We start from the raw sequence: 24,978 nt of genomic DNA, 5'->3' as shown, positions 1-24,978 counted from the left end.
AATAGCCATGTACCTTTTACAGCAGTTTGGCAACACCGCTGACATAGCAGCAGAATGCCGCGGCTACCATGGCAGACACGAGGGCCCCTGGCTTCTCTGCAACATATGGTGCCCCATGCAGGCGAAGGCATGGCACCCAAAGCAGGACGATATACATGAATTCCACTTTAAATCACTTCTATGGCAGCGGTGCACCCAAAGTACTGTTAGTAATGCAGTGATTTTAGGACATCAAGGGATGCATAGACTCGTTCTATATTAGATGGCTAACGGGGTAGCTTAGCAGGTTGACAAACCGTTGCTGAGACGTTATATGGTGAATATAATTATGTGTATTGATATATTGTTGTTTCTTTTAATGTGTTTAAGGTTGAATTTAACCAAAACAATAAAGAAAGAAATGCAAAACGTGTTAATCAATGACCTTTTGCAATCACTTATAAAAAAAGGAAGCGCTATAAAATGTGTTTGGCCATGGGATGGGTTGGGCAATGGGTTGGAGTATTTCTGCCTCTGTAGTGAAAACCAAAAGTTGGCAGCCACAAACCCAGTTTTTTTGCCAATAACGGCTGTCAGCACAACGTAAGTATTTATTTGTGACTAACCATTTTGATAAACATAACATCTTTATAAATATAATCTGTGATAAAACACAAATCAAGGGGCACACAAATTACAGAGTATTGGTGTGGTGCTCTAAGCAAAAACAAACAAAAAAATAAACCAACAAAAAAATGATCTCAAAGAAAACTAGTGAACACAAGTTTCAGCAGCGTTTTTGAGTTTAGAAATTACTTTTTTCCCATGAACGTGTAAAATGCACATTTGAACAACAATAATGTGTCCAGCATGTAGAATGCCTACTTTCAACAGTGATCCACGGCCACAGTGATGTTCATGGGCCATTGACTTCTGTGGTGTCCCTTTCAGGACAGAAGAAAACAAACGGGATGAGCAAACAGAGCCAGAAAATGCGCGAGTGACGGCTGGGGAAAGGAGCACCATGTAGATTAGGTCACTGAGCCTCCAGTTTCCCTCTGCAAAGCTGGGGGGCTTGGTAAAGACTGGTCATGGCTGAGGCAGGCCGGGTCCCGAGATCCAGCCAGACATCTGATGCCGGACCCAGCCAGAGCATCCCATTGACTAGAGGGGTGACAAGGCAGAGGGGCAGCCAACGCAGGGGGGGCGGTGTTGTACGATATCTGGTTCCCCCACGGCAGATTGCTGGAGCCAAGCAATCTGCCAAAGGGGAGCCAGATATTTGGATTTTATATAGCGCTTTTAGCCAAAGCGCTTTACATAGAACAGGTAATACATTATAAGCAAAATTAATTACTACATGAATCTTGCAGCAGAGAACAATATACAGAACAATTTATAGAGAAACAAACAGTAGTATAGAATTGCATATAGCTGAACGGTGATCAAAACAGCCATTGTTTGTCAGGCAGGTGACTGGAGTAGGCAGGATTTTAAGGAAGTGCGGAATGAGGAGTAAGAGTTGATGGAGCGTAGAGGGTTCCAATGAAGTGGGGCGAGAAGTTGGAAGGAACGGAAATGGGATTGAGCACAAGGAGCGGGCGGGACAGTGAGTAGGAAGTGATTAGCAGAGCGGAGAGAACGAGAGGGAGAATAGAAGGAGAGGAGGGAAGCAAGGTAGGGGGGCAAGAGGGATTTGAAGACAAGACAGTAAGTTGTACTTTAGTTGACAGTGGAAGGAGAGCCAGCCCAGAGGTAAGGGATGAAGAGATAGAGTCATGGGGGGAGAGGAGACAGAGAAAATGGATGGCAGAGTGGTAGACTGATTTAAGCGGGGATAGATGTGAGGAAGGGAGACCAAAGAGGAGAACAGAGCAATAGAAAAGTCGAGAGAAGATTAAAGATGATATTAGGAGTTAAGTGGCATGAAAAATGAGGAAGGGACGAATTTTGCGCATGTTGTATAGGTGGAAGCGACAGGCCCGGGAGGCAAAAGAGATGTGGTGATTGAAGGAGAGGTTGGAGTCGAGGTGGAGACCGAGATTGCGGGCAGTGAGGGAGATAGGGAGATGGGAGAGGGGAAAGAGAATGGAAGGAGGAGGAGAAGGAGGAGGGAGGGTATTAGAAGGAAAGAAAAGAACTTCAGTTTTGTCTGTGTTCAGGGTGATAAAGTGGGAGGACATCCAGGATTTGATGGCAGTAAGACAGGATGAGAGTTTATGATGGATGTCGGGGGCGAAAGATGAGAAAGAGAGAAAAAGCTGTGTGTCATCAGCATAGAAGTGGTGAGATACACCAAAGGCAGAGATGATAGGAGCGAGAAGTATGGTGTACAGAGAGAAGAGAAAGGGCCAAGTACGGAGCCTTGGGGATGCCATAGTCGAGAGAGAAGGGGGGGGGGGGGTGTGACCGCCCCATGACACAGCAAAGGTGCGGTTGGATAGATAGGAAGTGAACCAGTCCTCGCCTGGTTCACTTCCTATCTGAGGCCAAAGGAGGAGAGAGAGTTAAGAAGTAAAGGGTGGTCTACTGTGTCAAAGGCGGCAGATAGGTCAAGAAGAATAAGGACAGAGTGTTTGGTGTAGCATGCTGTGAGGAGGAAGTTAAGGACGAAGGTGAGAGCAGTTCCAGTAGAGTGGTGGGGGCGGAACCCTGATTGAGTAGGAGGGAGGAGAGAGAGGTTAGAGATGTAAGCAGAGAGTTGTGAGTACACAATGCGCTCTAGGAGCTTGGATAGGAAGGGTAGAAGGGAGATGGGGCGAAAGTTTGAAACAAGGAGAGGGTTAGCGAAGGGCTTTTTCAGAATGGGAATGATGATTGCATGCTTGAAGCCGGAGGGAAAGGTAGAAGTAGCAAGACAGATGTTAAAAAAGCAAGCAAGGTAAGGTAACAGGAACGGGTAGACTTTGGGAATGAGAGAGGTGCGAAGGGGGTCACCGGGAGCAGTGGTTGGGTGAGTTTTGGACAAGAGAATGGAGACTTCAGATTCAGAGACAGTAGTGAAGTTGGAAATGGTGGTAGAGGGAGTTGTGTGGGAAGGAGAGGGGGGAGTAAATGAGGGGGATTGTAGAATGTTTTGGCGTAGGGTGTGTACTTTCGAGGAGAAGAAGGTAGCAAGATCAGTAGCTCAGAGAGGTGAGGCAATATAAGGATCAGGAGTAGGGGGAGAGAGAAGGCGAGTCAGGGTTTGGAAGATCTGGTGTGGGTGAGAAGATTGAGTGTGGAGAAGGTCTGAAAAGTATGTTTGTTTGGCAGATTTGATGCAGTTATCATAGAGGGAGTGGTAGGAGAAGTAAGAAGCCTGGTTAGCAGGAGAAGGGGTGTTTGTGACAGCATCTTTCGAGGCGGCGGAGGACGACGGCGCTTCGGGGATAGGTGTGGAGAGCCAAGGTTGGGCGGCTTTGCGGGAAGGAGTTGATCGAGACTGAAGGCAAGGGAAAAGGAAAGAGTGGATGTGGCCTAGTTTGCAGAGAGAGGAAAAATGAGTGGGGGGGAGGGGGCAGTTGGTACAGGTGTCGTAGAATAGTGAAGAATTAAAGTTACGCAGGTCGCGGAGGTGGAGGGGAGGCGGGAGAAGGAGAGGTGGGAAAGAGACAGCGAGTAGAGAATGGTCGGACAGATAGGTAGGGAGGTTAGAGACAGAGGAAGCTGTGAAAGAAGAAAAAGATTAGGTCACGAGTGGAGCTGGTAGTGTGAGTGGGTGGAGTAGGGAGAGGGGTAAGTAGGTAGGAGTTGAGTATTAAGAGGAAGGGGGAGGTATGATGAGAGGTGGAGAGATGGGGGCTGAAGTCACCAATCATGATTAGTGGTGTGGGACTAGGTGAGATGTGACCAAGGTGGTGGTCTATATCGTCATAGAAGTAGCCAAGAGTGCCTGGTGGACGGTAGATAATGAGAAAGACTATGGCGTGTGGTGTGGTGAACATTTTGTACATGTATTCGAAGGAGGGAAAATCCATAGGGGGTACTGGACAGGGAGCTGATAGGTACTTTGGGTGATGTAGTAGGCCAATGCCGCCACCACAGCCGGAGGTGCGGGGAACGTGGGCGAATGAAGAAGAGGACCACGAAGTAAGAGATGCAGAACTGTAGCATTGGGGGGGGGATCCATGTTTCGGTAATGCAGAGGAAGTGAAGGTTTAGCTATAGAAATAGGTCCAAACCAGCAGCAGTCTTGTTGCATCAAGATCTTGCATTCCATAAGACAATGTCAATGATGTTGGACGGGGTGTGGTGGAGGAAAAGGAAGGGAGCAGGTGGGTGGGATGCTGCATGCCTGAGGGCCCTGTGGGTGCGGAATTGCAGTGGGTGGCTATGTTGCAGTATGTTTCGCTGTGCTATAGCTTCACCTAGGGTAAGATCTTGGAGATCTCGGTGAATTTAGATCTAATCTCGGTGATTTAGATCTAATGCCATCAAATGGCTGCACAACAACGATTGCAACACCTGTTAAGACAACATTCCTCTGCGCTTCCTCCTGCTGATCCTACATGTACTGCCTCACCTGTATCACCTGCTGTAAAGTATCACTTGCTGTAAATTACCACTGTTTTTGTAATAGGCTGTGTTCAGGCCTCTGTAACTAAGTTTCGAATCTACTTGTTTTGCTGCGCCCGACTGCCCACGGGCTTGGAGCGCATTAATAAATAAATAAACAAACAAACAAACAAACATAAACAAAATGGAGTGGCTCAAGGGGATTGGGGAGGAACTGGAGACACTCCGGGTTGGAGGGGCAGGGGTTTGGATAGTAATAGTCCAAAGGCAGCTAGGGAGGGGTTGGAACAGACCTGGTCGAGTGGAGCAGGGACCAGGGTTGGGGTGGATGAGGTTAGTTAGGGAGGAGCTGGAGACTCCCTGGTTGCTGGTTGGTACCTTTGTACTGCTTGAGTCTTCTACGAGCTTGCGTTATTCCAGAAAGTCTGGGAGCTGAGATTGAAGATGAGACTTCAGGTCCTGCTTTCCTTTTGGGTGCAGCTGGAGGAAGGAGCAGGAGAGTGGGTGGGCTGCACGTTGAAAGGCAAGTGAAGGGAAGATTGAGCAGTACTGTAGAGTGCCTGGTTGAATGCTAAGGCAGAGAGGGAGCAGATCTGGAAGGGAGGGGACAGAGCAGTGGAGACTGAGTGAGTCTTTACTGTTGGCGCAAATATATGCTCTTTGGAAGGAGCACAGGTGGGGTGGCAAGTAGTCAGTGTGACGGCGTAGGTTGGTCTGAGTGCTTGAGGGACGTCTTGTGTGGGGTAGAAGGGACCACAGATTGAGGTGAAGAATTAGAATAAATGTGCTCCAGTTAAAAACAGTGTTGTTTATATCATAAAACACTAGCAAGGCATTCTTCCGTCTCGCTCGCCTCCTCTCCCCCGTGGTCCCCAAGGTGGGGGAACCAGCATTGCAGTGATCAGGCCCCCCTGCTCCCCTCCTCTCCCCACGCGTTCGCCTTTGTGGGTCCAAAGGGGAAGAGGGACCGGAAAAGGCCTGAAACGCTTGATCCCCGGCACCCCCTATAAATGTGGTGTAGGGGGCTGAGCCGAGAAGCAGCATCCCTTACCAGGCAAGAAGATACTGGCAGCACCAGCAGGAACACAGCATGGACGCGCCATCAGAATGCAGGAAAGCGCACGTCCAGGCTGCGTTTATTTCCTGTTTCGTGGCCATGTCACACTGACTGCGCATGAGGGGCCAGTGGCTCGCCATGCACAGTTAGGTGAGGCAAACAAAAACTATTTTCTCTTTTCTCACCGTCCTGGATCACACGCCCCACAGATTGAAGACCTCTGCCTCCAGTATGGCTATATTTAAGGCGAAAAACTCTATTGTTATCTTGCTGGTAAGACTATAAAGGAGTCTGGATTTTCACTGTATACTAGCAAAGTATACATGAACATGCAGGCACCTAGTTATTAAGACAACGCAGGGAAATTAAGGAATTCCTTCCTATACAGACATACAGCAGAAGAAATGCCCTGGGAGGGGGGGGTGGGACCATGAAATCAAGAAAGACATCTTGTGGCACAAACAGACTCTGGCTAATACAGCTCTACCCTGCAATGTTCAAATCAGAACCCCTCACCTTGTAAAGGCAGTAAAGTTACAGAAATCATGCCAAGGGAACGTCAGCCCTGCCCGCTACTCTTCATCCACTGGGCTGCTGCCACAATCGTCCCCCTCTCCGGTGGCAGCACAAATATCATCCCCAGAGCAGGAGGGCTCGGCAGCCCCAGAGGCATCCAAGCCTGCGTGAGCCTGTGCAGCAGTGCAGAAAAATAAGCAAGCATGCGGCTGTGGTAAAAATGGGATCGACATGGGGCTTAATTTCCAACTAGCTGAGCGCATTGATGTTTTAACAGTGAAAGCCGTGTTGCGCAGATAAGGGTGAAGAAAGATGGCGTATAATCCGTATTGCTGTTGGCAGCCGAATTTGGAAAAAACATCTGCACTGAAATTCGCTTGGCGCGCATGGCACGGCCACAAATCACTTCTGTTTGGGGGTGGGGGGGGGAGCCAGGATGGGGATAATACCAGCCAAGCAGACACACAAAGATCCGCTGTTGCTACAACTAAAATCAAAATAGGAAAAACAAACCCAAAGGCCCCCAAATATACCTGGCACTTCGAAACACTTACGAAATGTATAAGCGCCTTATAAATACACACACAAACACACACACACACACACAAAAAACATGCCCGTACGCGGCATGGAGTGGTCCTTCCTCTGTGAACCTCTTCCTAAGTATGTAAAGACGTCCTACGTGAAAACACCCAACGACTTAACAGAAATACGCGAAAGACGTCATGACGCCATAAATGCATTTTAGAAAGTATTGGCAAACTTTTAAACAAACGCACCCTGCTATCGGGTCTCATAGGGATTTTAAATGAACAACCCCCTCCCCGGGGAATGCCAAATCGCCCCACCATGCAGGAGAAAAAATAACTTAACTGTTATGCTGGAAATTTGTACCCAAATGTGTCTGTCTGCATAAAAAACATATCCCCATCTGCTGCACAAGCATATCCCCATCTGCGTCACATAACAAATAAATTATTATAATCCTCCAACCCTCCTCTCTCCAGCAGGGAGAATTATTAACTATTTGCTGTACTGTTCACTTGTACAGTGGAAATCCCATTGGGAAGGGAGGAACACACTGCCCCACTCCATAAAACACATTTCCCACAGGCAAATCACCTTTAAGTAAATCTCACCCTTGATGCACATTACAAATCCATAGAATACACAGAAATACTCCCTTCCCCCACCCTGCATTAAAGAAACAATCAACATGAGAAAACGTTAAGACTTACCATAAACCGAACTCGAGCACTAAATAACAAGCAACTATACAAAATGTGCTTTGTAAGGGAGGAATCTCTCCCGCCGAGTCCTGCAACACCTTGCCTTCCCTCTCCTTCACGCTTGTTCCACGCCTGTTGCCTTGCTTTCCCGCTCGTGCAAAAAAAAAAAGAAGACGAAGTGAACGTTGCCGAACACGTGATGCGGAGCCACGTGATGCGGAGCACGTGATGACGTTGGGAGGAGCGTTGCTATGGTCCGTTTCTCAAATGGGAACTAGACACTACCCATTACGAAAACGTCGGATCCCGATTCCAGGCAGAATCAGGTGAGTGCATGCGATCCCGGTCTTGTAGTGAATTTTATATGCATTTCTTTTCGCGTCCATTTACTTAGATGTTCTCACCCCTTTGTTATATTGTTAAGAGGAGCCCTTTTGCAACCTCTGCAAATGCACATCAAAACTGTTTTTGTATTGTACTTATCACTTGTTGAAATTAAACATTGCAAGTACGTGAATTTGTAAACATCTGGTTTTGAAATTACACAGGGCAGCCTGTTGTTGGTGTTGTAGACTCAGTAGCTGGTCCGAAGCTCATCTATGGTACGTTTCAGTCTCTCGAACGCTCGCAGACGCAGTAACTAATGTGCAGCTGCTATACAAACCCTGCTCTGGTGTAAGTGACTACATATATAATAATCAGGCCCGTTGCTTGACCCGGGGAGTGGAATTGGGTCCACAGGGGGTGGAATTGCCCCGGTTCCTTGAGGGCAACATTTCCCTGGGTGTGGGGCGCGATTGCTGTGGGGGAAGTAGTGGCTGCTGCTGACTCGGATTCACATAGTACTTGTGTAATGTTACAGAAGTCAGAGGCTCGCTGAACTGTCACGACACTTGGGGTGGGGGACATAAGAGGGCGCCTTTCCTGGTGGGCACTCTCCTTTGTAATCAAGCTGGAACAACACACCACAGAGGAAAAAAGACGGCTGCCTTTGAGTGTTCCCGGCTTCCCAACACTCCAATTGCTTTCTACCCGTGCGCAAAGAAAGACTGTATTGCCTCCCTGATTCGCTTGTGTGCAGAACTACTCTGAAAGAAGGTAGATAAAACCCGATGATTCTGTTGACGTTTTAGAAAATGTTTCTTTAAACTGTGTACATAGTGTTCAGCTGGTGCTCAAGGAGTAGTTTTCATAGTTCAGAGTTCATTCTGGACAAGAACAGGTAAATGGGAATATTCTGTTTTACACTTTCGTAGCCCAGATTTATTTCCACCCTGTAGACGCCTACCTCGGTTGGATCGAGTGCGTGTTTTGCAATCGCTTTGCTGTGTTCCAGCTTTCCCTTTAGGTGTCCCGCACCTGAAAGGGTAAATGGCAGAACGTAGCTTCACTCTGTTCTGTCCCAAAAAAAAAAGTTTAAACGGCAGCAACATTTCTCAGAGTTGAAAGCGTATATTGGAAGTTGCTGCTCTTCGTTGTTGGTTTTAATTGGACAGGTTTGAAACTTGGTACTGTTTTCTGCAGTTCAGCGAACTTCATTTGTTTAGAGTTGGCATTCGGGGCAGGAAAATATTGAACTAATGACACTTATTTTCATGGTTGCATTGACATTTTATCCCCATGCAATTGTTCTTAGTCCTGGCGGGAGTCCTTTCTCGTACTGAGTTGGCTGCAGTGGTGCAGCTAGGATTTCTCAGCAGGTTGATGCTGCACTGTGTACATATGGGCCTATAGTAAAGTTCCCCATAAACCAAGGGGATTATATTTGATGAGATGGTTTGTTTGCTTTTGCTCGGTCCCGCGGACAAGATCCGAGTTTGAGCTTTGATGGTATATCTTTATTTCATTGTTTAGAACAGCAAATTTGGTACTCCTTTCATCGGCAGGGCAAGGATGATGGGCAGAAAGGTTCTGGACAGAATTAAAAAACGCAGGCAGTGCAAAGATCTCTGGAGGTTTACATGCATGTGTAGTAATCTGCAAACAAAATAACTCCTGAAGTGTGAATATTTGACCACTAGGAATGCAGTGAGACCAATGCTGACTTTTTGTCACATGCTTTTTTTCACACTCTTGTTTCTTTAAAATTGGCAGAAGAAGCACTCTATAATCCACTTTTACAGGGAGCTACCATCTTTATGCGTTTTCGTTTTGCATTCCTGTGAAGGTTATATAAACAGGCCTACAAGTACCAGAATGCAATCTGATGAGGTTTATTATTTCAGTCCAGAAACTGGACTACTTGAGATCCTGTCCTGTAGGTTGAATTACTTTGAAAAGTTCTACACAGGCCCCTGAAGGCCATGTGCGATGGACGGATGATATAGTGAATGGGTTCCACTTCTATTTAAATTGGTTTCTGCCATTTAATAAGTGACCAGATGTAAGGTGTCTTTCACTGTAAGTGATTATGCCCAGCGGGTGTAAGGCTCAAATAAATAAGGACGGCCATGCAGACATAGTGAAAGAGATTAAAGTGGGACAGAAAACAAGGTAGTCAAGGAAAAGGTGAGGAAAGCGAGATTAAGAAAGGGGGAATGAAAGAGGAAAATATAGGCCCTATACGGGAAGCAAAATGGGGGCAGAGATTGCATGTGAGAAATGGAAGCAATGGGTGGTTAAAGGGCATGAGTGAGGTGGAAGAAAGCTGTAGGGGTAGATGTGACTCGCAGGAGGAGGACAGAGTTGAAATGTAACTGGGAGAGCGCACTGTGACCAGACTGGGTAGAGACCGCTTCATCACACTTGCTGTGAAATGCACACCGGGATGTGCAAATTGGCTAAGCTCCAGGAGGGGGACTCTGAAGTGGAGGACTGTGTGAAGTGGAGTCCAGCTCTCCGTGCTCACATCAGCTGAATGCCTCCTTTTGATGTTTCATCGGAAGAGTTGTTTGCTGACTAGTACTTTCCTTTGGCACAGAGCACCCTGATGGTTCTGAAAAGTGAACGCTCATAGATGTGCCAGTCAAGCTGTAGTGACCTGCAGCCTATGTGGGAAGTTGGTCCTAGGTGAAGTGAGGGATGATCTTACCCTCAGGCCACACCCTGCTTTTTATTTACCTTCATGCCCCTTGCTTCACTCTGGCCTCGTAACGAAGCTCGCCAGTGCTCCTGTGGTGTTCTGGTTCCTCATCTCCGTATTGTTCCATTTCAGTTTTTGCTTTCTTAATGGTTAAAACAAAGACCATTCAGTTGAGGAATATTGAGTTTCTGGTCAGATGCTGCCTGCCTATTAGACCTGGAGGCTGGCATCTGTGCTGTAGATAAGTCGGATGTTTCCACTGTATGGCTATGTGAAATGAGTAATCGGCTGTGATTGAGACCTTCTGCCCTTTCCTTCTGCAAAAATCAAACAATCTGAAAGCACCATCACTTTAAGTGACTTTCAAATGACAAATGGCACTCAAAAAACTGCTCAACAATCTCACCTGTTTGAGGTCATTGGTGAGATGTAATTTAAAGGAAATTCTGTAAACAATGTGCCATACGGCCCTAAATCAAGCAGCCCTTTCTCTGAGCCAAAAGTTATTGCCTCTCTCAAACCTTAAAGTGCAGTTCATGTTAATGAGTTTAGTTTCCAGACTAAACGTTTACCTCATCTGCCAATTCAGAGCCTTGTTTTTTGGGTAACAGCGTATTTGGTTGAGAGAGGGATTGGCGCTTGCAATGTGAGATGGTGAACTGGAACCTGTCAGCCAGTGGTAGGAATTGGCATACATTGTATTTGTCCAAATGCTAGAAAAAATTTGTTCAAATAGGTATGGCCATGATACAGCCTCTCCAAATTTGGCCCACTTTCAACTCGGCACCTTTTAGAATCCTCCTTACCGCTACTTTGCTTCGCAATCAATGCACCATCTAAACTGACAAGACTTTTAAAAAAAATACGCCTTTGGGGAGTTTGGATTATTCCTAGCAAGAATATTGCAACATGTTATAATTGGGCCATACTTTCTGGCTATTTCTTTTACTTCAGGCGTTTGAACGTACTGGCAATGTCGAAACCAATAAGACCTTTGGGAGCACAGAACCGGCAGAGAAAAAATCAAGTGGCGCAAGGTATCAAAAGTGCCAAAGGACTGTCTTCATTCTTCAAAAGAAGGAGATAAGCACCATATTTTATACCCTGATTGGCGCCATAACTACTTCGCTTGAAAGGCGCTTTTCCCAGTTGTCTGCACACAATACATGCTGGGGTTTCATGTACAACATAAAGCTCTTGCCTGGAAAAGAAGAACTGATACAACTGTGCAAGCACCTGGAGCAATAGGTAGCAAAGGGTGGTGCTAGTGCACCAGAATCTGATATAGATGGTTCCTAGTTGGCCGAGGAACTGAGACAAAAACTTGAAGGGGCATAATAGAAGTGATGACTTCTATTATGCCCCTTCAAGTTTTGCAGCACGTTCATCACACAAAAAACTTTGGTTGTTTCCAAATGTGTGGGTTGCCATGAGGCTCTTACTAACAATTCCAAAGTGGTGAGAGGAGCTTTAGTAAATTGGAACCGATACAGACATACTTGCGCTCCACAGTGGCTGAGGAAAGGCCATCAGCCCTTGCAATACTTTCAATTGAGAGTGAACATGTTGAAAAAAAATTGATTATGTAGCAGAAATACATGCTTTCGCAGCAGCAAAGACAAGAAGAGTGCCCCTAACCTAGACTAAAAATTGACACAAAACTTTAAAAGTACTATATAATGTTTGTGTACTCCGCTTTGTCCGAGGAATTACTGCAAAGTTCTTGCATCATGATGTAATCAAATCGATTTCATTTGTTAAGCAGTGATTTATTGACCTTGGGTGGGAGTTACTTAACAGTGTAGTTTGGGACTGTCGCGTGGGTGGGGGCGCTTGCTAGTGTTTTGCAATGGGCACCAAATGGACTAGAAACTACCCTGATAATACACGCACAGGCTAATGATTGCAGACGTGTACTGTCTCCAGCTCCTCTAGTTTCGTAATGTCCCCCATCACCTAATGGGACAGGCCCGCTCGCATAATGCTCAACTGTGACTGAATGGTGTTCGCTATCTTGTCCCCAAAATCCTGAAAGCTTTGACGAAGGACCTCCTGGGTGACCACTTATTCTTTTGCAGTGCCTGCCAGCACCCCCAGATCCTCTGATCTCTCCCAGCCGGTACCTCTTTCTCTGCACCAGAGTCTTTGCAGATTGCTCTCCAGTGGTTTCTTCCCAGACTTGGGGGAAGCTTGCATGTCGTTCCCCTTGTTTTTGGAGGTCTGATGGGAGAGTGCCCTGCCCCGCCTCTTCTCCGTCATATTGTTTTGCATCCTTTTGGACCTCTCTGGACATTTTCTAAGGGCGTAGGAAACTCCTCCCTCCGCCACTTTGCGGGTCTGCCCATGACACTGCGGGGAGGGGGGGTGTTGGCACTCTCCTTTAACTGTGCGCAGTTGAGCCACTGTTTGTCCTCCTTGCAGCTCTCAGCAGTGGGCTACAGGTTTGGCCCCACCTGATCTCTCTGATGAGATGCTGCTTTGCCGGCGCAGGGGCGGCTCAGTCCCGACTCTATCTTCCCGCTGCTGCTCACCCGCACGGGAAATCCAGCCCCTGTGGGCCTCCAATATTGTAGGCAGCTCCTTCCTTGCGGGTTCCTCCGGCGTCCGACAGCTGCTGCTTTCCACCACCCCGCCTTGCAGCTGCACTGGATCCTCGGCCGTCCTTGGTCTCCCTGAGTAGTTCTTCTTGCTCGCGGTTTGCAAGCGCATCTCTCAGCTTAGCCTGCACTGGCCGCGGGCGCAGTGCCCCGGTGCTTCTGACACTGCAGGGACTGTGTCCGCACACCTGCCTCTGCCGAAGTCCCCCAGCGATCCGGGCTGCTGCACTCCACCACTGCAGCCTACATTGATAAATCCTCTCCTGGGGAAGGCTCTTTTAATCTAACTTTGTATTCGGGCGGGGGGAGAGCTCCATGATCTCGCTGCTCTCCCCTTGGTGGCCATCATGGAATCCCAATCACAATGCACTTTTTAGATGCCAGTACAACATGCATGCTGTTTTCTTTTTAGAAAGGATGATCTGTGCTTTGTGGCTGCAGTGGCATTTTGGGGCACCCAGTCTAACCATTCTTTGCTGTGGCATGACTATTTTTTAATTTTTTTTTATTTTATAACTGGGATTCTATGACAAAGCAAGCATGATTGTGTTATTGTGTCTAGACTGGCATTCAGGGCCGCCAGTCAAGACATTCCTTACTGTGGCATGGCTTTTCTCACTGGGTATCAAATGTAAAGCAAACATGATGAGCATTATTACGCATCTAGACTCTCCTGCATTGTGCAGTGTTTGGACATGTTTTCTTGTTCTGACAAGATATTTTTAAAGGCAAAGCCAACAGGAGGGAGGGGCAGAGCCATGATGGGCATGTTTCTTATAGTATCATTACTGGCATTATGTTATGTGCAGTTGATTTGTAATGCAGCACTGCCACCCAGGGGCATTCTCCAGGCGTGTGTGTGGATCTGCAAAAAGTGGGGTGGGAGGGTTAGTTGGGAAAAGGGTGATAGGATAGGTTCAGAACCAGGAGAAACTGGTGTCAGTATTTTGCATGTAGCCACTTGTGAGCGGCCTTGTGTATTGTAACTGTATGGGTAAGATTCCATGCCTTGGGTGGGTGGTAGTGTTTTGAGTTGGTGTTAGTGTTGTGTGGTTTTGATGGGTTGGTTGTGTGTACTGGTTAGTGTCCATAAGGGATGCAGTCACAGGTGTTCGTAGCTGTAAGGTAGTCCGGCATCTTGGTGTGGTGTTGCATTTTAGATGGTATTGGGCTATGCGGGTGGTTCACTCTGAATGTCTGCATAGTAATGGTTCTCTGTATGTTTGAGTGTGACTAGTCCAAGATCTGGTGTAGAGGCGTCGGTTATGTAGGAGGAGCAGGAAGGGAAGAGGGTTAGTAAAGTCTGTCAGTTCGTTGTGGTCTCTCTAGGGCGGCCCTTTGGATGTCGCTTGATGGTATTTAGCCAGGTTCTTATTTGCAGTTCGTTGGCCCCTCTCGTCTCCTTTAGTCGTTTGTCTGCGGTGTTGTTGTTGCTGATGTCCCTTCTAAGTTGTCATTGTCAGGTTTCCTTCCAGGTCGATCTATAGTTGAGGTGTTGGTACAGTTGTGTCTGTGTCGTCAAAGTTCTTCTAGGTTCAGTCTTGGGTTTTTGTTTTCGTCAGGCTCCTCTTCTAAATTATGTGGCTGTCGATTATGTTCTTGTTATTTATAGCCTTGTCTGTTCTTCTGCGTGGTTGTGTTTGGTTATCGGTTTTTCCTGATATGTATGTTGGGTTGGCTCGTTCTGGTGAGTGGTTATTTGCGAGGTATGGAGTTAGGTAGAGGGATTTCTCTCTTCTGTCGGCGCTGGTTCTATTGTTGTTTCTGTCTGTGGGAGTGTTCTGCAGTTGTTAGTTTTCAGTGGTGTTCAGTTGGATTTGTTCTTTCTGCTTTTTCTTTCCTTTTGGTCCCATTCGTTTGCGTGGCATTTTGAGCTTCAGCACTTTTTGTCAGTTTTTCTTCAGTTCGTTTGATGCAGAATTGGTCTTTTTTGCTTTGGTCTGGGTGTGGGGGAATGTCCAGTACAAGCTCGGGCTCTCTGTTGGGCTGGTCTAGTCAGGTGATAGTTGGGGTAGTTCAGTCGTTGTCTCGAGTTAGGGTTGTCTGGTTGGGGAGGTTTACTAGGGTTATATCGCTGGGATATTCCAGTGGCTGTCTCTAATGTGGGTCTCCTTGGAAGAGACTTACTGCAGTAAAGCAAGCTTTAGCTAATAACTACAGAATTGTCCTAGTGGGTGCAAACGGATAATCACAGTGCTATCTTAGGGGGGCACAAGCCAATAATCGCAGTACAATTCTATAGTGAAGCTTTCTAGATGATAATTTGGCCAATATGTGCTAATCTCTAAGGTTAGTGCTCAGTCACATAATCGCAGTGCTATTTTAGAGGCCGCAAGCTAGTAATCACGGTGCTATCCTAGAGGTGTTCAAGTTAATGATCCTAGAGGGCACAAGCTAATAATTGCAGTACTATCCTAGAGGGAACGCGTTAATATTCACAGTATTATTCTATAATGGAGCAATCGAGATGTGAGTCGGGTCCATTTGTGATTAATCTCTAAGGGTAGGGTGCGGTCCAACAATCCCAGTATTACCCCAGGGAACAAGCAGGTAATCGCAGTGTAGCCCTGGAGGGCACATGCTAATAATCACAGTCCTATTCTAGAGGTGTTCAAGCTAATAATCAGTTTGATCTTAGTGGGCACAAGCTAATAATCAGTGTGGTCCTAGAGGGCACAAGGTTGGGAACGTATTTATTATACTATGGGAAGCATTTTGATGATATGAACGAAATGCATTCAGAAGACTTTTGCTTGCAATGCTTGTCTGACAGCAGATTTTCATTGGTTCTGGCAATAATTAGAGTTTGGTGGATGAAAAGAAGCTTGATACAATAACGGTGTTTGCATATAAACGGCTGAACTATGGTTAGGTATCGGTCTCGTGAGAGAATTTTAGAACTTGGATTTTAGATTGATCATTCTGTAGCAGAGCAGGTTCTGTTGAATTAAAATATTAATATAGGACTGAGTGGAAGGTAGGAGGTGAACCATGAAATGAGATGTGTGATCTTGTTTTAGTATTGACTGTGGAAATGTCTCTTTTGTAATGTACTTTTGTCGTCTTAATGTATATATGTATTTCTTTTTCTCAATGTAATGTGTGAAAAACTGTAATAACTAATACTAAAAAAATTATTTGAATAATTATTTCTAGAATTTTCTAAACTGAGGCTGAAGCATTCTGAGTACATCTGCAAAAGAGGCTGTCATAATGACAAGATTACCTCTAACATTTTGAGTCCATGTACGAAGCCTAATTCGTTTTTTGTGACGAATTGAAGATGTTTTTTTTAGGTTTGCCCAATGTTATTAATAAGATAAACGAAACAAACTGTGCCTGCTAGGGGAAATAACTGCTATTCATTGCATTTCTAATCCTTTGACAAGTAGAACTTGTTAGGACTGGACAACACGATTGTGAAGCGAGCTCTTTTTATTGTAGATCTAACCAGGATTACGTTTATGATGTGTTGCACCAGGGCCCGAAATTAAGATTGGATAAACAAGATTTAGAAGCGGCTCCTGGGTATGCAGCAGTAAGCAGTCACCAGGAGCTACTGCTGGGGAACGAGGCATTAGTACATAGTGTTACAGAAATCTAGCTTCCAGATACAATGCAAACCTATATTTGTATCTTATTTATGGCCCCTTATGCTTTAAATGTCACATACATGTGTCCTACAGTTTATTTATAGATTGTCCCAAATGCACGTAGGTGTGTTGAATTCACATGGATGTGTTTGTTTGCCATCAGTTTGCCTGGGGAGTCCAATGTAGCTCCTGGTAACTGTTGGTTTTAAGCTAACCAGGCTCTTCTAGGCTATAAGCAGTAGCTAAATGGCTCCCAGCTCCCCTCAATTTCAAACCCTGCGCCCATCCCTGGGCACTGGTTTCTACCTCAGTGGCGAGCAGGGGGCCAGGCTTTGGCTGGCCTGTACTTAAATGCAGCTAGTATGGACGTTTAACAGTAACAGTGATGACCCGTTTCACTAGCATTATTGGGAGAGCGAACTGGATGCTTGTTCTTTCATGAGGGGGGGAGGGGGAGGTTGGCGGCAGGATAACATTGGGGCAGCCTTTCTGTGCTTTATTTGCAATGGCATGGCAGGTTTTACTGGCATTATTGGCAAAGCCAGCATGATGAATGTTCTTGGTGAAATACCAGCCTACATTAGTGTAGCCAGTATGGGCCTTTTCTTACATTGGTATGGCTTGATCTACTGCCATTATGGGCAAAGTTAACCTGATTAATGCTCTTACGTTGGGGTTACACGTTTCAGTTTGACAGCCACTAATGAGACACAAGTTACACGCCTCTTTCTCTGTATGCACTCAATTTCTTAATCACCAGGGCAATTATCATTCGGCAATTGCTAGTGGCCACTGAAAAATGTTAGGCCTGCTTATGTTGAATACAGACAGGTGTTGATGCAGCCAGTATGGACGTTCCCCGACTGTGGCATGGCATGCTTTACTGGCATTTTCTTCAACCCACATTGGTGTTCTTACATTGGGACAGCCAGTTAGGACGTTTTTGTAAAGTGGCATGGCATTTCATGCTGGCATTATGAATAAAATCAATATAATTGTTATTGGGTGGAATACTGGCCTACATATTATCTGGCTAAAGCTGTTAGGGTCACTAAAATGCAGCAGGAATATCTTCCTGGGACCTCGCCGTAAACATTTGAAAATGCTCTCTTCCGCCCTCACAATGGTTCAGTCGGAGGCTTGTGTCTTGTTCCAGTGGGCATTTTGTAAATGGTGCCAGGTGTTGCTATGGATAGGTTTGACTTCTTCATGGCCTCCGCCTGTTCTATTGACAGATCTGCCTTTGCCAACATTAATATTTCTTCTAGGGTTCTGGGCTTTTGTAGCAGTTTCTTGCGGAAGTTTGCGACGATGTGTGAGCGGAGTGCTTTGTTTTTCGAATAATTAAGTCGCAGTGTTTTAGTTTGATGTGTAGACACATGACGAATGAGTCCATGGTTTCCCCTTTATCTTGTTTTGCGGAGTGAAACATGTGTCTCTAGTAATACACAGTGTGTGGAGTGAAGTAAGCAGTGAGCGCTGCTTTCAGCTCTTGAAAGGTCTCAATGGAGTCATCTGGCAACTCAATGATGCCCCACGTGTCTGGTCCCACAGCCTGCTGCAGGAGGCATTGTTTCCTGAGGTCTTCCACTGGCCCCATTGCCCCTACATATAGCTCAAAATCCCTTGCTCATCTAGGCCCCATGATACCGGTTCATCCGCTTCTTCAATTGTGGCCTTGATGTCCTCTTGATAGCTGGAACTGAGAGGAAAAGCTTACCATAGACACTTGAAAGGCTCTCATCTTGCTGGGTGCAGTGTAAATCTAGATGTTGAAGGCAAGCGTCCCCAGATAGCACAACCCTCCCCGCAATGAGAGGCAAGAATGGACTCTCCCATGAATGGGAATAAGGCTAGGACCAAGTGCGGGTGAGCTCAAGGGAAGCTTTATCTAAGTCAAAATAGGGCATGCAAAGAACTCTGCAAACTCCGAGAGCGCTCTGTCTGACAATCGCAAAGACAGGCGTTTATATTTACATAGTGTCATAGGCACCTACACACTATAGGGGGCACATGTACATGGGGGATTGGGTGGGGTCGACTAACTATGTGCAGCTTGGTGGTTGGTGGACACCGCCGGGTGCCAACGTGGTATGGGCAGGTCAGCTGGGCTCATTTGGGAGGCGCTGTCCGGTCAGGAGTGATCAGTGTCATTGATGAACGTCTTCCTTGGCTTTATGCCCTAAGGGCCAGGCACACCCCTTCATTCAATGCTGCAATGTCAGTTGCCCTGTAAATCCTACAATAGGTTATTCTACAGGTTAATACAACACAGGAGGAATGTGCATTAAGTGGGGTGCTGTGGTGATACATCAGAACAGGGTTGCTGATATCCTGTTGACTAGGTATCGTAGGCCATGGGGTCAGGTCTCAGGGCACTGGGTAAGCTGTCCGAGCTTTGGGTCTCGTTAGAAGTCATGACGGATGCTTTTACACAATGTTGGTGCAATATTAGGTGTCTTCTTTTACAAGCGTCATTAATCTGGGATGAAATGGTGGGTCGTGGGACCTATGAGGTGGCACCTCTGGTTATGGCCGGATTTTGTTGCTGGGCTGTAAATAATTCAGGTGGTTGTTTGTGGCCATGTGAGCTGCGGGGGAATCCTGAATGCTTGAAGCGGCTCCAGCCGAATTGGGGGAGGTGAGGCGGTGTAGCTCGGGCCTTTGCTTTCTCTGGCAGGCTTCAATGGGAAGGGAGGGGAGGTGGCCTTGGATATGCCCGCGATGATAGCCTTCTCGCAAGCTGCAAATTGTATTGGATTACATTGACGATGAAGGGATTCGTATAATGTAATAATGTATAATGTAAAAATGGCTATGGTGTTACACATCTATAGTATTTACATCAGTACATAGTCATTTCAGAATTCGTTAACTATATCTACATCTCCATTAGTCACTATAGGGTAAGTATTTGCAATATTAGCAGTTTTAGCGTCGCATTGTAAACTCGACACGTGAGGTAGCATTAGGGTTGGTGGAGCACGCAGGAGCAGCAGACCAATACGGTTGACAGCAGTAATACACATTAAACCTGTACATTTGCACTTGATGGCATTCTATGTATCTCATTTAAGCAATTTACATGAGCTCACAATACTGTCGCGCTTGTGTTCCTTTGCACTCTTGCAGCATCAGGGTAGTCATGGCATAAGGACGTTGTATCACTCACTTTACATTACCCCTAGAGAAGCACATAGTAGGAGGCCAGGGGCCCTGAGTGTGTGCGCACATACTGAGAGGGTTTGAGTGTCGTGACCATGTGGTCATACAATGACACGTACGTACGTATGTATGTATGTATGTATGTGTGTGTGTGTGTATATATATATATATATATATATATATATATATATATATATAGGACGGTTTAGTTATTTTCCAGGCCAGCCCCGCTTCCCGGGTCACGCTGAGGATAATGATGCACTGCGGAAGGTGAATGATACAGTGTTTGCTCTAACACTAGCTCATGTCCTACTGGTCGTGGGAACGGGTTTTCAGCGGATCTGCCAGGGAGCGGAGGCAACAGGGTAGACAAGGACTCTCTGAAGGTTGGGGCCGTGCTGCAGTGCACATGGAGTCATGTCTTAAGATGGCGTTCTGGTTTTCAAAATGGTTCCCAGGGTCTAGCCTATTACAGTACGTTTTGGTCCATGTGTCGGCCAGTGGTCCGCCCACCACCTCAGCCCTGATGGCAGGGGGGCCCCTGATGAGTCATGGACATCACAAGGAGGGGACTGCAGCGGAAGGGGGGTGGAGGGTCTCTTTGACCTGTCCTCCCATACAAAGTACCAGGTGTGCCTTTGCTTTTAGGAGCAGCACTTTTTTTTTACCTTTGATTAGCTGAGTTAACCACAACCATTCACCTTTTCAAAACGTGGCAAATTTGTTTTTGGGATGGTTTTATTTTCTTTAAAGGTTACAATGGTAAAATGACAAACCCAGGACAGCAGAATTTGTCCAATGCTTCCAAAATAGCTTCCTTGTAGGAGCGATTCATTTTCAAATTCAAAGGAGCCTTAAAAAGAAAAAGCCGTTTAGATGGTGTTGATCAGTCCTAAAATTAACCCAAGCATGATGACCTCAAAAAGGCAAATGAGCAAAGAAAAAAGGTAACGCTGTGCTTATTTTCTATTAACTAGACACAAAACCTGAAGGCAAATGTGCCATTGTGGCTTAGTTCACGCCAATCAACTTTTTCTCCTGCACAGTAAGTGATTATAAAGCAAGTCTTTCTGCTCCAAGACAAACAAGTTGTACTCGTTTTTTCCCCGAGACTGCATCTAAACACTTTAAAAGGGTGTTTGTTTTCGACACACTTCTTGTATGTCTGGCTGCTTTCTCATACTACTGTAGCATGTTTACGAGACCTTTTTGTTCAAATCCTTGATAACAGAATTGACATAAGCAGAGGGAACCCCTCCTGGCCGCCCAATCTTCATGGGAAGACTTTGAAGCTTGCACTTGGCTTTGAGGCTTTTTTAAATGCGTGAGTTCTGAATATACTACCGTCCGGCTGCTAGTTGATGCTGGGTTCTTGCCCCCGTGGGTTAGACTGCTCTCTCCACTCTCCTGGCTCCATCCACAGTCCGATATACATGGATGAGCTTCCAGGTGGAACTCCAAGCTGACGCTGGTGGCAAGTACTGTATTGCTCTCTTCTGCAAGACTTCAACCTTTCAAAAATGTAAGTAGATAAAGCGGGGTCGCAGTTTGTTTTACGGCATTTGTCGCTCTATCCTTTCTACTTGCCGCTTTTCTTTTATTACTCTGTTTCTGAGGAGAGGAAACGTGGTGTAGTGGTCGGATCGCCAGGTGCGTCGAGCTGTAGAGCTGTAAAGCTGTAAACCTGTACTATCAGTAAAGCGCAGTGTGTTGATCAAATCGCAACCCCCTGTGCCTCGGTTCCCTTACATGTCAAACATTAGGAGTGCTTGGAAATATGCACAATACCACCCTGTTCCTAGCTATGGAAGTGGATGTTTCCATTAACTCGTGTATTTGTTAAACTGGGCCTTCTCCCGTCTTATGTTCACAGAAATGGAACATATACATATTTTGGCAGAATGTCCTTTTCCAATTAATACACTTGCTGAATTGTTATTGCTATCAGATTTCAGAAAGATATGCGCATGGCTGTTGCTTTAGAATAAAGTCTTCTGTACAGGTTTCGAAAGGAACCTTTAATGTGGCTATAAATCGTGTAAATTGTCAAGCACTTGAGCCACATCCTCATGGTTGTTATCGGGACATGCAGGACCTGGGGAGCGGGGAGGGAACGTATGTGACGAGAGAGGAGTAGGACAGAAAAATGGGTCTCCAAATGCTCAGTTGTCTATACATATATATATTCTATAGCTGTGTGGGAAGGTGTGTACGATGGTGGGGCAGACACCCCCCCCCCCCCCCCACGGCACATTCACCGTTGTATATAACATTGACGATAAGTGGTCGTGCCTGTGCGCACTACGCCAACAGCGTGCAGCAGGGCCTCCGAGGAAGGCCTCACTTTGACCATGGAGAGTAGTGGTGACGAGGATCTCGCGCCCAAGGTAGGACTGGAGTGCCGCAGGGAGCGGCTAATAAACTTTCACAGCACCAAAAGGTGGGGAATCCAAACTGCACCACGGTTACAATAATCCAGGTGGTCCCCACATTAAGAAACTTTGGACGCCAATACAAGGAGGCCGTCTGAGGCGCTCTTGAGAACGAGGCCTACTGGCAAAAAAAATTATTAATAAGCAGATCAAGAAATGCTGCGCGTTGAACAATTCACTCCCTACCGAAAGCCTGCCCAAGCCATCATGTCAGACCAGGAGATCCTACCCACGGTGGCAATCGCACCACTCATCGCCTACCAGACGTTTGATCGAATAAAAATGGTTGAAAGCCAAATGGTCGAATTTTTTTTTTATTTTTATTTTTTCTAAAAAACCTTTTTTTTCCCCCTAAACGAAAACATATATAAAAAATTCGACCAAATGGTGTCGACCATTTGTCCTGTCGACTTTTTTCTTTCGACCAAATGACTGGACACCCCACTCATCTACACACTAATCGGACCACAGGACCCCATAGCGCTACAACTACCGGGCACGTTTGGTAATACTGACACAAACATGTGGCCTAGATCGGCAAGGGATTTTGAGCTATATGTAGGGGCAATGGGGCCCATGGAAGACCTCAGGAAGCAATGCCTCCTGCAGCTGGCTGTGGGACCAGACACGTGGGGCATCTTTGAGTTACCAGATGACTACATTGAGACCTTTCAAGAGCTGAAAGCAGCGCTCACTGCTTACTTCACTCCGCACACTGTGTATTACTAGAGACACATGTCCATAGCAACACCTGACGCTATTACTAGAGACACATGTCCATAGCAACACCTGACGCTATTTACAAAATGTCCACTGGAACAAGACACAAGCCTCAGACTGAACCATTGTGCTATTTATTTGAGCATTTGTTAGGTGCCTATACAACAAGACAATGTTTTCAGGCGCCACAAGGCAAAAGTGTGGCGGTAGCAAGGGGAGCAAATACCAGTGGCAAAAAACAGTACATCTACAATCGTGGTCCTACTAGGCCTTGTGTGTTAAGGATTTCAAAGGTACGGTACATTCCAGACCAGGACTCTTTCTACTGGCCGGGGATGCAGTGCACAATTAAAACACTTTTATTTTCTTTATTACGAATTCAGTTTGAAAAGGCACCCAACCCGTCTCACCCCCCACCACCCCCCCCTTTACAAATACCTCGGGTTGCAGTGGACTATGAACCAGGCTGGTTTGTAATGAAAGAATATTTATTTATTTTTAAATTGCAATGAAAATCGCAGTTAATATAGGGCAGAAATCACCAGTGGTGATAATTACACTGTAAATTACAATGATAGAACACACTTAGTTTAACCTTTTAACATCAGATATACATTGCACAATTGAATAGAGGCAAGATTACTTTTTGGATGGTGTTTTCTGATATTGATATTTTATTTCTATCGCGCTCGTACACAAGTGTTTCAGAGCGCGACAAGCCAAGGGAGGGGAACAGAGGCGAACAAAACGATTTTATGATAGCACCACAGTTGGTATTTCCCCCCCTGCAACGCTCCCTCAAACCCCTGTTAACCGAATCTTGTGTTGGTAGAAAGGAGTAGCAAGGAGCCGGGTATACTAGGCAACAAACAGAATGCAAATCCAACCTTCCCTCTCTGAATGGGAGGCAAAATAGGATTGAAAACCCCTTGAAATTTTCAAAATAGCACTCCGAATTTCCTAAATGCTTGTTTTACATGTGCGGTTGAATGACTAAGGCTGAAATTAGTATAGCAGTATCAAAGATGTCAGAAAACTAGAAAACTATAAGGCAATGTACTATACGGGTATAACGGTATACAGTTATAGATACTGTGAACAGCTTAATTGAACTAGAATAACCATCAGTTGTTTATACCGTTTTAGGGCCTGCAGCTATTTTCAATCTTAATTGGAAAGGCTGCAGTAAGCAAGTACTGCGCATTCTGGATCTTGCACTGTGGGATGTAGCATTTGGCAGACAAGAGCATAGGGAAAGTGAAGCCACATTAGTAAATGCAGCTTTGATGCTGTGACCGCTCCTCTGTGATCAGTAGAGTCGGGTGAAAGATCAGCCGATTTGTAGTTTTCCCACCAATTTGAAAGATGGGGAACTGCACATCACAGAATTCAAAGGGGGGAATGAACTGGATGCCCTTCTGATGCATGTCCACAAAGAACGTTAGCTCTGTAGACTGTATGAACACTGTGCCTATCATTGCTTTGTGCTAGTATATAAACTACCATTCCCCCCTCCCTCCCCCCCCCCCCCCGGCTGTCCTCGTGTAGATTTACACATTGGCACTAGAGTTGTTGCTTCGCTTGATCCTTCACCTGCCTTCTGCATATGGCACTGGACTCGAGCAGGCAGGACAGATTCTAAATTCAATTTGAAGTATCGAGAGCAATGGGAGTGAGATATTTCTCAGGTCTATCCTCTATTTGTGACACCACCCATGAAAGCATTCCTCTGTCTCAACTCGCACGACAGGGGTCCTAATGCGCTCAGACCTGGGGGAAAATGGTAATGAAGGGGCTGTGGTGATGTGGTGGTCTATGCCATATTTGTGTCTATGTATTTTAACTTCGTAATTTTCAAAAGGTTTTTGTGCCACTATCTTTAAGAAGGCAAATGAAAATGTATTGAAAGAAATCAACAGCGCCCACTGAACGCTGTCCGGTTAGGATTACATGGTCAGTGCCGACTCCAACATCAGACCTTTATAATACACTAGGCAGATGGTAAACAAGCTATAGTGATTTGATCAATATGCAACCTTTCTGTGAGTGTGTGTTGGCTATGACATTTTGACAAAAACACAATGACATGGGCTTTCAGACCTCACATGAGTGACTTTTCTCCCTTTTTAATGGGATAAAGCGTTATCAAAACAAACATTTATGACTGAATG

At 45.9% G+C, this 24,978-nt stretch overlaps 1 protein-coding gene and 1 long non-coding RNA gene across 5 annotated transcripts in view; one reads left to right on the top strand and one right to left on the bottom strand.

Moving 5' to 3' along the window:
- LOC138449617 (uncharacterized) overlaps positions 1-7,427 on the bottom strand; it is a 166,036-nt gene extending 158,609 nt beyond the window's left edge. For all 4 annotated transcript variants that reach the window (XR_011260173.1, XR_011260172.1, XR_011260174.1 and 1 more), the window contains exon 1: positions 7,288-7,427. This is a non-coding gene — a long non-coding RNA (uncharacterized lncRNA). The remainder of the gene's footprint in view (positions 1-7,287) is intronic.
- An 89-nt stretch (positions 7,428-7,516) lies between these two features.
- Positions 7,517-24,978, top strand: part of MBTPS1 (membrane bound transcription factor peptidase, site 1) — a 1,184,166-nt gene continuing 1,166,704 nt past the window's right edge. Inside the window, exon 1 of the mRNA XM_069604782.1 lies at positions 7,517-7,604. The gene's annotated coding sequence lies outside the window, so the exon portion shown is untranslated. The remainder of the gene's footprint in view (positions 7,605-24,978) is intronic.

The sequence above is a fragment of the Ambystoma mexicanum genome, chromosome 1p (genome assembly GCF_040938575.1).
Source record: "Ambystoma mexicanum isolate Mex_15411 chromosome 1p, UKY_AmexF1_1, whole genome shotgun sequence".
In the NCBI taxonomy this organism is placed as follows: domain Eukaryota; kingdom Metazoa; phylum Chordata; class Amphibia; order Caudata; family Ambystomatidae; genus Ambystoma; species Ambystoma mexicanum.
Note: the sequence above shows the minus strand (reverse complement) of the source record. Positions and strands in the feature narration are given on the sequence as shown.